The sequence below is a fragment of the Hippichthys cyanospilos genome, chromosome 15 (assembly GCF_059441005.1).
Source record: "Hippichthys cyanospilos isolate Australia breed blue-spotted pipefish chromosome 15, RoL_Hcya_1.0, whole genome shotgun sequence".
NCBI classification, from domain to species: domain Eukaryota; kingdom Metazoa; phylum Chordata; class Actinopteri; order Syngnathiformes; family Syngnathidae; genus Hippichthys; species Hippichthys cyanospilos.
This window is the reverse complement of record NC_142383.1, coordinates 15,879,304-15,889,596: the sequence shown is the minus strand read 5'-3', so window position 1 is coordinate 15,889,596 and position 10,293 is coordinate 15,879,304. Positions and strand designations below refer to the sequence as shown.

At 41.0% G+C, this 10,293-nt stretch overlaps 1 protein-coding gene across 2 annotated transcripts in view; it reads left to right on the top strand.

Moving 5' to 3' along the window:
• Nucleotides 1-671: 671 nt before the first annotated feature.
• erbin (erbb2 interacting protein) overlaps nucleotides 672-10,293 on the top strand; it is a 28,387-nt gene continuing 18,765 nt past the window's right edge. For both annotated transcript variants that reach the window (XM_088434716.1, XM_088434715.1), the window contains exons 1-2: nucleotides 672-1,239; nucleotides 5,313-5,381. The gene's annotated coding sequence lies outside the window, so the exon portion shown is untranslated. The remainder of the gene's footprint in view (nucleotides 1,240-5,312; nucleotides 5,382-10,293) is intronic.

The window sequence follows — 10,293 nt, the reverse complement described above, 5'->3', positions numbered from 1 at the left end:
TCATGGCAAAGATAATAGTGCATGAAACTGGCTGGTAGAAAATTGAATAAGTACCAAAGTAATTCATTTTTGCAGCTTAGATATTTTATACAATAAGTGATTGGTTAGCAAATGTAATCGATTATACAGCTCAATTTTAGTGCTTGAATACATAAAATAATCGATTACTTTAGCACTTTCAGAGCCCATAGTATTTTTTTCTTCTTCTTTTTTTTTTTTGTTTTTATACCCGGAAAGGGGGTCATCAAGGTCTTTTCACGTCAAAGCCTGCAAGAGAAAACCCGTCCGTTAGTCGGCGCCATTGCATTGCAAATTCCTATCGGACACGACTTTTTTTTATTAGTGTATTGTCTGCAAAGGTAATTAATTTAAGAACTAAATAATTAAATTTGACTACACATTTGGTTTTACGATACTATGTGGGTATTTGTGATTGCAAATTTTATGAACATGACTTCCTTTTTTGAGGTATTTATGACTATAACGTAATAAAGATGCCTATCAGCTGTTTTGCATATTTGTGTGTATAAATTTGTGTTTACAATGACAATGCGTGGGTGGGGTTGGTGTCGGTGGATTCAGCCGGCTGAGATCCAGACTGCATCGGACTGTTTGCTCGTGTGTTTGCGGGAGGGGGAGGCGCCTCTTGTCGGCTCGTGGCTTCGGTTCGGTGCTCACTGCTCAGTACGGAACTGAGCGAGGGGGACGGCGCGCCGACTTGTTTCCTTTACCTGCCGTGTTTCACATCGAACCACGCACCAAAAAAAAAAAAAGTCGCGCGGTGGACGATGAGTGGAAACATCTGGGCGCGGCGCACTTCATCACCGGCCGACAAGCTTCCACTCGACCGAGCCGCTTTTGTATTTCCTCGCTGAATATCGTGTGGACATTTTGGATTTTTTTTTCTTTCTTCTTCCGACGTGAAACCAGCAATTCTATTTGAAACATTTTTCGTGTCCATTTTAAAATATATATTTTTTTAAAGGCCCGAGTGTGACTTTTACAACTTTAACACGGCTTTGTTGCCGATATGAGAGGTCGCTTTTGAGTCGCTCTTTAAACTGGGGAGGGGGGGGGGCTAGCTAGCTTGTTAGCCCCGTTAGCTCGAAACCATTCGAAGTAACGTCGAGTGATGCGGACTTTTTTCGCCGAATGAATGCCGTCCCCTCGGCGTCGAATTGGACTGTAATCGCGTCTGGACATCGCGGGTGGACGCAGTGACGGCGGCAAGACATCAAGGTGGGTCTTTTGTCCTCCCTTGTTATCGCGTCTATTCGCCAAGGGGCCCCTCAGTAAGACATGCTAACGATGCTAACCGTGTTAGCCGCGTTGGAGTCGTAGCAGCAGGCGAGTCGCATCCTTATGTTTTTTCATTAAAAGATGATTGGAATTCATTTTAAAATAAAAATATTTGTAGTGGGGGTTTGATATGAGTTGTAATTGCCATTTGTGAGTTAAATATTATGAAAGTAGGTTAACAGCTACTTTCTGCTTATAGGGAACTGGATAGGATGCTCAACTTATCATGGTACATTTCTTAGATTTTGAGTTATTTGTTTGGTTTGGATTTTGGTGATAGCGTAGACTGTTATAAAAACATCCAGATATTTGCCTTGTCTACCACCTTATCGCTTTCTTAGCTATTCTTGTTTTGGTGTTGTTTCTTTTTTGTACCTTTGTTTTGGTGCTTTAATATTTTACGTATTGGATTTTTTGTTTTCTTTCTGTTGTTGTTGTTTTTTGACGGAAATGTGGAACTGCCATTTGTCATTGTGAAACAAATGACTTGGCATGTCATTTGAAAGTATCAGAAAAGTTGTTCAAGCGTATTGATCAGTCAATCAAAAGTATTGATTAGTCATTCAAACTTTTGGACATGAATGTAGACCAAATGCTAAATTTGTTTTTGTTTTTTTTCTCTCTCAATGCTATAGGTTGTTGTGCGGACATGTGGAACTGTCAAAACCACTGACAGATTTCCACAATAACCTCTTTTTGTAGCTAGCAATTTAATGAAAGTTTATTTCTATAAATAACGAGTTAATTTTTACCATTGGGCAGCTTTATCTTATCTCTCTTTTAAGCACAATTTAGTGCACAATTCCGCATGTTTAAGTCTATACATCGTGGCATCATGGGACAAATATGTTCTAAGTATTTAACCTAGCATTTATAAGTACATTTGTCTTTGCAGTATATTGAAATGATATAACACAATCATAATGATTTCAATGTTTTTTGTGTTCTTGTTCTTTTTACTTATGGTTTCTTTACGATTTGTCATACTCCGGTTCTTTTTTGTTCTGGTGATTTTGCTGATTCTTTTTCTTTCACTTGTTTTTCCCGGTTCTTTTTTTTTCCTTTTACTTCAGATAAATGTGCATTTTCATTTTCTGATCAGTCCACTAATCAGATTAGCAGGAATCATTTAATCCATTTCAAATTGGTGAACACACACCTAATCTGTGACATCCCTCTTTGGGAATGTATCGGAAAATTTAGCAGAAACATGGAAGACCTTCTGCTTGAGTGGAGGTCCGCTGCAAGAGCTTTTGTTATGACAGCGTGAAAGCCCCCACTCTTGCACCCCCCCCCCAGATAAACACCGGCTGGCGTCCGGCCACTGGGATCTGAAAACTTGACCCGGTTGAATTAACCCTTGACCAAAGAGGGCGGACATGTGTTGCATCTCCGCCGAGGAGAAAAATCCTCTACATCCATCTGACATCCCATGATATTCAGAGAATGCCTGAACAAATCGTTCATTGAGACGACGTTTGTGTCGCTCACATTTTGTTGTTGTCAAACACGTGAAAAGCGCGCTTATTTACGGGCATGGCTGGCCTGACGGGCTTAGTTCCTGTCAGGGACATGTTGAGAGAAGTCCTGACAGAAGCGAAATCGCAAAAAAAAAAGAAGACCTAGCATAGCGCGCTAACATGTTTTGCTTCCTCTGATGACTGTGGTTGTATGCGGAAAAAGGAAGAGAAAGTTAAAAACAGAAATATCATTCCACTGAAATAGAAAATCTCAGACAAATATAGTGACGCATAGTGAGTGGACCATACGCAAATAAGATAAATATAGAAAATATCGGAAAATTACGTTTCTGCAAAAATATTACATACCTGCAATTATTCAACAAAAACAAAATAACATTTGAAGAAACTAGAGAAATACAAGGAAAACCAACTAAATCTTTAGTTATTTCAAAAACTCGCAAAATAATAACATAAATAAAAAAAGATTATGTATATTGAAGGAAAAACACAATGTACTTCAAAAATTGTCCAAAATATGAAAATACATTGGATAAATGGAAGAAAGAGAAAACAATTTGAAACAGTACAAATGTACCTATAAGATAATAACAAATATTAGAAAAATTGCAACCTCAAAATATTTGGCAAAAGAAATGACCATTTTCATGAAAAAATGGCAACAAAATTGCATGAATAAAAACAAAAAGTTAAAAAAAAAAAATCCAAAATATATATTAAAAAAAAAAAAGAAATAAAAATACAGACATGGAAAAGCCATAGCTGATTTGGGGGGAAAAAACACAAACATTCCACAAACACAGAGATGAAGAAAAAACTATTTAGAAAAAAAAAACATATTAGACAAATTTTAACCATGATTATGACAAAACATTTATAATAATGGCAGAAACGAGTGAACCAGTAAAAAAAAAAGTTAATAGTATGAATTAAAAATAGAAGTATTTAATAAAAGAAATGAAAAATATTAAAAGAAAACAAATTGTGTGTGTGTGGGGGGGGGGGGGGGGGGGCACATCTATAAAAGATCTACGTCTAGCTTGCGGCTATTCAAGTTGATAAGCTTAATCTGATTGTTTTTTTTTTTTGTCTCATGATGCTCTCCGGCGAATAGTTGAGTGCGATTACTTCTCAGCTGTCCGCGCAAACAGAATGATCAGCAGATGATCGGCGCTGAATAAATCATCCATTTGTGCCCTTACTTCTCCTGTGACCCAGTTAGAATGCCGCACCAGTCATTGTCACATAAACAGTCTGATTCAAGCTCGGTCAAAGTGTTACACTTGACCTCCAAGTGAACCATTTGGAAAGATTTTGCGGGGTTTTTGCGGCGAAGGGGAAGTGGAGCAGAAGCTGCCGAGCGTTTGCAGCCCATTGGGGCGACGTGACGAACGAGCCAGAATGTTTCTCGCTGGCCGCCTTCTTTTGTCTGTCGCGGCCTTGCACTGTGGGGCCATTGTGCGCCTATCTGCTCGCTCGCAGCCTCTTGTTTGCCCCGGCCGGCCCAGGCGCCGCCGTTGCCGCCGCGCAAACGCGGGGACGCGGTTTCGTCGGGCTGGCCAACGACTCGGATGAAATAGATTCATTCGTGATTGTAAAAAAAAGAAGTTGTCGATTGTGAAATTGAGAGTTTGCAAAAGTGGTGGAATGTTGCATGGGTGGTTTGCAAAACATGTTTACAATTGCTACTAATTGCCTCATTGTGGCATTCCAATTATTTAGCCATTTTTTTGCAGTAACAAGTAAAAACGCGTTCGGTATCAGCCATTTTTAGACGCGCTTTAAATTTTTGAAATAATATATAAATGCGCACCTGAGATGAATGTCGAATTCTGAAAAAAAAGATGTCTTTGGGATTAATTAGTTAATTTGATTGCTAAACTTTTTTTGCGTACCTTTAAAAACATTTTTTTCTCATTCTGTCAACTGAAAACAACACGTGGACTGAAGGCTCAGGTGTGGACTAATACCAGTGTGAGTAGTTTAAGAGGTCACCGATACCAAGTTACCAATATCACCTATAGAGAATTAAGAATATCTCCCGTCAAGAAGATCTTCTGAAAATTTGGACAACTTTAAAAGCAGTGATTAATTTCGATCGAATCAATTAGTTGATATATTGAATGTGAACAAGTGGTTTGCAGTTCTGCGTTCAAATCTCAACACTTGCGTCCTCCCTGTGTGGAGTTTTCATGTTCTCCTTGAAGCTGTGCGTGTTGTGTGTGTGTGTTTTTTCCCCCCCAGCTACCCCGACGTCCTTCCACATCCCAAAAACATGTTAGCTCCATTGAAGCCTCTCAAGTGTAGCTCATCTGTGACCCAAATAAGGACAAGCATTATAGAACATAGACCTGATGGATAATATTCACGTTGACCTACAGCCTGAAGCATATGGCTAGCTGTGTTGTCCGCTACTCACAGGCTCAGCTACGCTGTGTATGATTTACAATCCCACTCGGGAACTTTATCCCAAATATTTTGCGCGAGGACATCTCGTCACACTTTTAATATTTACCCTGTTCTATTTTGCAGTGCGGTTGCTGCTGGTTCTGTTACCCGCTGTCCACCGGCCGCCCTCGCGCTTGAGTCCTAAATGACAAGGTAAGTCCATTTTTTTTACTACTATTGAAAGGGATGCTAAGCCTGGCGGGGGTTGCAGAAAAAGCCTTGCAGGCATAGGATTGAAGAAATATTGCGCCGTCGGTTGCGGTTTAGTTCTCACGGGAGTGAACGGCGGCATCTGAGGTGACAGGAAGGGCCTCACCTTGTTGGGCCGGACGCCACCTGACATCAGCCACTTGTAAAACCAGTTCTCGCTACACCCGGCATCTGTTTTCAACCCCCGGGGGTCGCCGTTAGCTGAGCGTCCGGGACTGGGACGTCATGTGTTGTGCTTCTTTTTTAGGGCCTACCTGCATTTTTTTTTTTTTTCAACTTTACCCCGGCTTCTGTTCTTTTAATTGTCTGTGACAGCCGGCCTCTTTGCCGCATTAATGCTCGCCGCCCCGTACAAACGAATCCCAGGGGCTCGTACTTAACGAGACCTCATATTTAATTAACAACTTACAGGCGGTAGGTACGCAGGCTCTTCTATTTATAACTGGAAGGCCTGCCTGACCCGCTTGGGTCGTTTCTCATGAATCCAGGCTCGGGTCCTTTTTTCGTCAGGCCTAGTTTTTTTTTTTTTTTTTTTTTTTTCCCCAGTATATGCAATGTGCATAGCTTGGGACGCTTACTTCAAAAATGGGCGTTTTGGGCCCAAAAAATTCAAACATTTAAGAAATATTTGCGGTCTCAAAGTGGCAGTTTTACAAAATGACACAAAATGGTAAACTTGACTTTGTTTTTTGTTTTGTTTTTTACCAGCGCAAATGGCAGTCTTGAATTTGAAAATGGAGCAAAACAGTGGCGCCTCAAAATTCTGAACAAAACAGTCAAACAAAATAATGGCCGCAATTGAATTGCTTTTTACGTCAAAATAATATCGTTTTGAAGCCACTGTGTCAAAATGACTTGGGCAGCAGTGTGGCCATGACGCAATGTTCCACGCAAACACGGCGACCTGCTCATCCTGTCGGCGCTGTTTGCTCAACGCAGTTGCAAAGATGAGAAACGTCACTGAACGCTCTTTGAACATCTTGTTGGAATAAGCCCGCGTGGAACGACATCAAATATTAGCTTATATGTTGTTGCGGAGTCAATGTCAGCCGTCATGTGGGCAGGAAGTGGCTGTCCAGGAAGTTCAGTGCAGTCTTTTTCACCTTGCAAGATGAATGTTAGTGTGCTTAAATGCATCACGATGATGTAAATGGGACTTGTAGTTGCCTGTGCACAAATCTGTGCAGTACGTGAGGATTTGCGCAGTTGCTGCCATAATAGGATGACTTCAGTTCTGAGTTAGCATAATTGAGTGATAAAATACAGCTGGGTCTTATTTGCATATAGATTTGAGTTATGTCAATGCCGTAGGGAAAAATTAATATTTTTGTGACTGCAAAATATTTATAATGAAGTCACTAGTCAGCTATTTTACTTCGTGTCGCCCACGCACTGAGTTTTTCCACCCATGATTGGGAAGCTAGGCTCAGCGAAGGTCCGCCATAGTTATTGTTAAGGATTTTTGCATGTTTGTTTGGGTTAGGGTTTCACGATGTGTTTGCTGGTTTTGTTTGTTACACGTCAGAAAACAGCAAAAATCTTCGTCTTTGTCTTCCCTTGATTCAGCACTTAAGCATTGAAGACATGCATTTAAGACATGTTCAAATCCTGAAAAAAAAGGCAATGAAACGTACAACATAGTACAATTTTTACACACGTATGTGAGTAAATTCTTACTTCAGGTTGTCTTGATTAGACAGCGACATGCTCTGTGGAGAAAAGCCTGAGCAGAACTCTTTGAAAACGTAACCGTGCTACTTTGAGAATCTGTGACATCCGCATAACCTCAATGTCGGCTAGCGCGTCAGCAAATGAGGCGCTAGAAAAGACCGTGTCCTCCTGCCTCGGGCCCATATGCATCTAATGATAATGTGTGGGAATTATTCATCAGTGAAATTATGATCCGCCATTTCTAGGGGAATAGGAATGTACACATCGAATGGGATAGTAATTCTTTGTCTCGCTCGGTAAAAGCTCATGCCCCACGTGCGCTGCCCTCCGTGCGTCCATGCCACTTTGTCCTCGTTCGCAGATCAGATTACGCACCCCCATTTGGGGGCCGAGCGTCGAGAAAACAATCAGGCTTTTTGTTTTGCCGCGTCATGCGAGACCGCCGATAGCTCAGAGGCCCGCCGACTAGCAGAGTGAAACTGGAACTTCAAATTCCAGTCTACTAGAAACCCCACCGACTTTTCCCCCCACCTTCACAGGTACGAGCAGCTTTTCACTTTGGGTTCAACTCATCCATGCAGTTGCTTAACATATTACAAGAAACATTGCCGTGACGGGAAGAAATACATTTTCTTTTTAAATTAAGAGACAATTAATTGGAACACAAACTAACATATTGCCAAATTTTGTGTCTTTTTTTTTTTTCAAAGCGTTGCAAAGTATTGCCATTGTATGCCCTTTTTCACATTACAATAATTGAACATTACTTTGTTATTGTACTTTTTTTATGGACAATGTTTCCAAACTTGTGATATTGCCTGACATTTGAGGAAGTAACTCCACGTATTTCTGCAAGAAAGGTCCTTGTAGAAACAGCGACCCAAACATACGTCCGATGGAGTGTCAAGACGAATATTTTTAGTTGATTTTTATTTCTTTTTTAAGGGGTTTCTTGACTAGAAAAATACTTCACAGAGGGTACGTCATTGAAAAAACATCGCTGATAACCACCGTGCTAACTTATCAACATTTAGCATGTTCGCATTTTATCATCTCATATGAAATATTGCCATATGGCTCCCAGTATACATTTTTAGAGCCTGAAATTGTAACCGCAGCTCCCCCATCCAAAATGATTAATCGCTTTTCTGACATGATTGGCAGCAGACATCAGACAGAAGCTCCTTCGGAGTTTGTTGGCATTTCTCTCCGAGCCAAGCGCACGTCGGCGACGGCGAGCAGCTTGCGTTATTAATAGCGAGCGGCGCTTGTCTGCTGGATGTGACAATGTGATTAGTGCGGGGTGGCCCCTGCTTTCCTCAAAGCAGCTTTTCATCCAGATTGTTGTGGCTTTCCCGGGATTGCCTGCTACGGCTGAAACATATTTTGACGGAGATTACAGACGGCACCAGACGGAGAAACAAACGCTGCCGGACGACCTCGCTTCCCGTGATGCAACAGGAACAAGCGCTCCGTTGGTCTAGCCGACGCGCTCAACAAACATCGCAGTCAATCAAATCAGTGGACCGATTGTCTTTGAGCTTTTTATCCAAAACCTTGCTCATTTTTTTAGATCAAACCAGTATTGTATTTTCTGCACTATAAGGCACACTTGATAATAATAATTATCAATGAATGGTCTATTTTTAAACTGGTTCGTTAAGGTTAGGACATATCACATTCGCAACCCAACGTCATTCCACTGAAGTTTTCCAAGCCGGAGTTCTTACATTTCTGACTTTTTCTGGAATGCGCCGACCGTTTCCACAGCAACAGCCTTGACCCAGAAGGCGCTCAGACCAGTAAAATGAAGCGGGAATGTCGTTTTCATTCACCGCCACTGAGAGGAAGCCACAGGGCTCTCCGCCAGGCCTCGGGGCTCGCTGCCAGGAACCCGGCGCTCACATGGCCGCCATTCACAATCTTTGCACGTGTGCATTAGAAGTAGGCCAAGAGAGGAAGTCATGAAATCATAATGCTAAATCTGATTATTTTTTTACATCCCGTTTAATTGTTGTTGCTGTATGTTTGGCTCGCGGTATTTTGCTATAACTCCAAACATGAAATTTTTGGTCATGGTTTCAGTTTGGGTCAGTTGCTTTCTGCCATCTGGAAATGCCCCGGTGCCAATTTTTTTTTTTTCCAAACCTCATGCACACATGAAGCTAGCTACCAAAACACGTTTTCCTTTAGAGCAGTGTTTCTCAACTATATTTTGCCAGGCCCCCCCTAGAAAAGAGAAAACTATTCGCGCGCCCCGGTCGATGCACTGAATATAAATGATTATTATTGATAAATTGTTTAAGTATACCTACACATGTATCCTTTTTAACATTAACATCAGAAAAACGCAATATAAATCAACTTTCAACAACTGTTTATTATTTTTATCGCATTTATACGGGTTATAGCTTAGTCTAAAACTGAAAAAAAAGAAGCAAGTGCACCAAAGTGCCTGAAACTAAAAGAAAATGATGAAAATTATCTTTATTGCAATTGCATTCCACGTGACAAAAACAAAGCCTTTTTCCCTGGGATCACCCCCCCCCCCCCCCCTTAGAGCCTTTTCATATTGGCTTAATATATCAATTGATTGATTTACTTACGACATACTGTATGTACACAAGCTAACTGCTAGCTAACATAGTGTATGTTGATATGCTAGCTTTTAGCAAAGTGCTAACATGTTATACAGTGATTCAAGCAGTTGTTGTCAAGGGTACCACGGAATTCGCCCCACATATTTGTTGATAAGATAAGAGTGGCGATAAATGAGATCAATGCTTCGGGCTTAAAAATAAATGACTTGTTGCGCCTCATGATTGCCTTAGCTAGCATCACAAGAAGGAGATACGAAACTATTTTTATGGAAGTTCCCGAGCAGCCAAAAACCCTTTTGACACCCACACACTTGCGACCGAAAGGCAAAAGACGAAAAACTACATTTCATCCTGACAAAATCACTTGTTGGTTTTCTTATCGTTAAAAACACAGTGCCAACATTCTCCGCATGCTTTAAGAAACAAAAGTGTCTCTTGTTGGACTGCATTCCGCGTCAAACCCGTGCTACATTTAAGCAGAACATTGTAGTAGCAAGGTAACAAATTCAAGTCCAGGTTTTGGCCTGAGGGGTTTTCTTTCTGTGACAGATTTAGTAACCTTTGAGTTCTGAAGTAACAAAGTT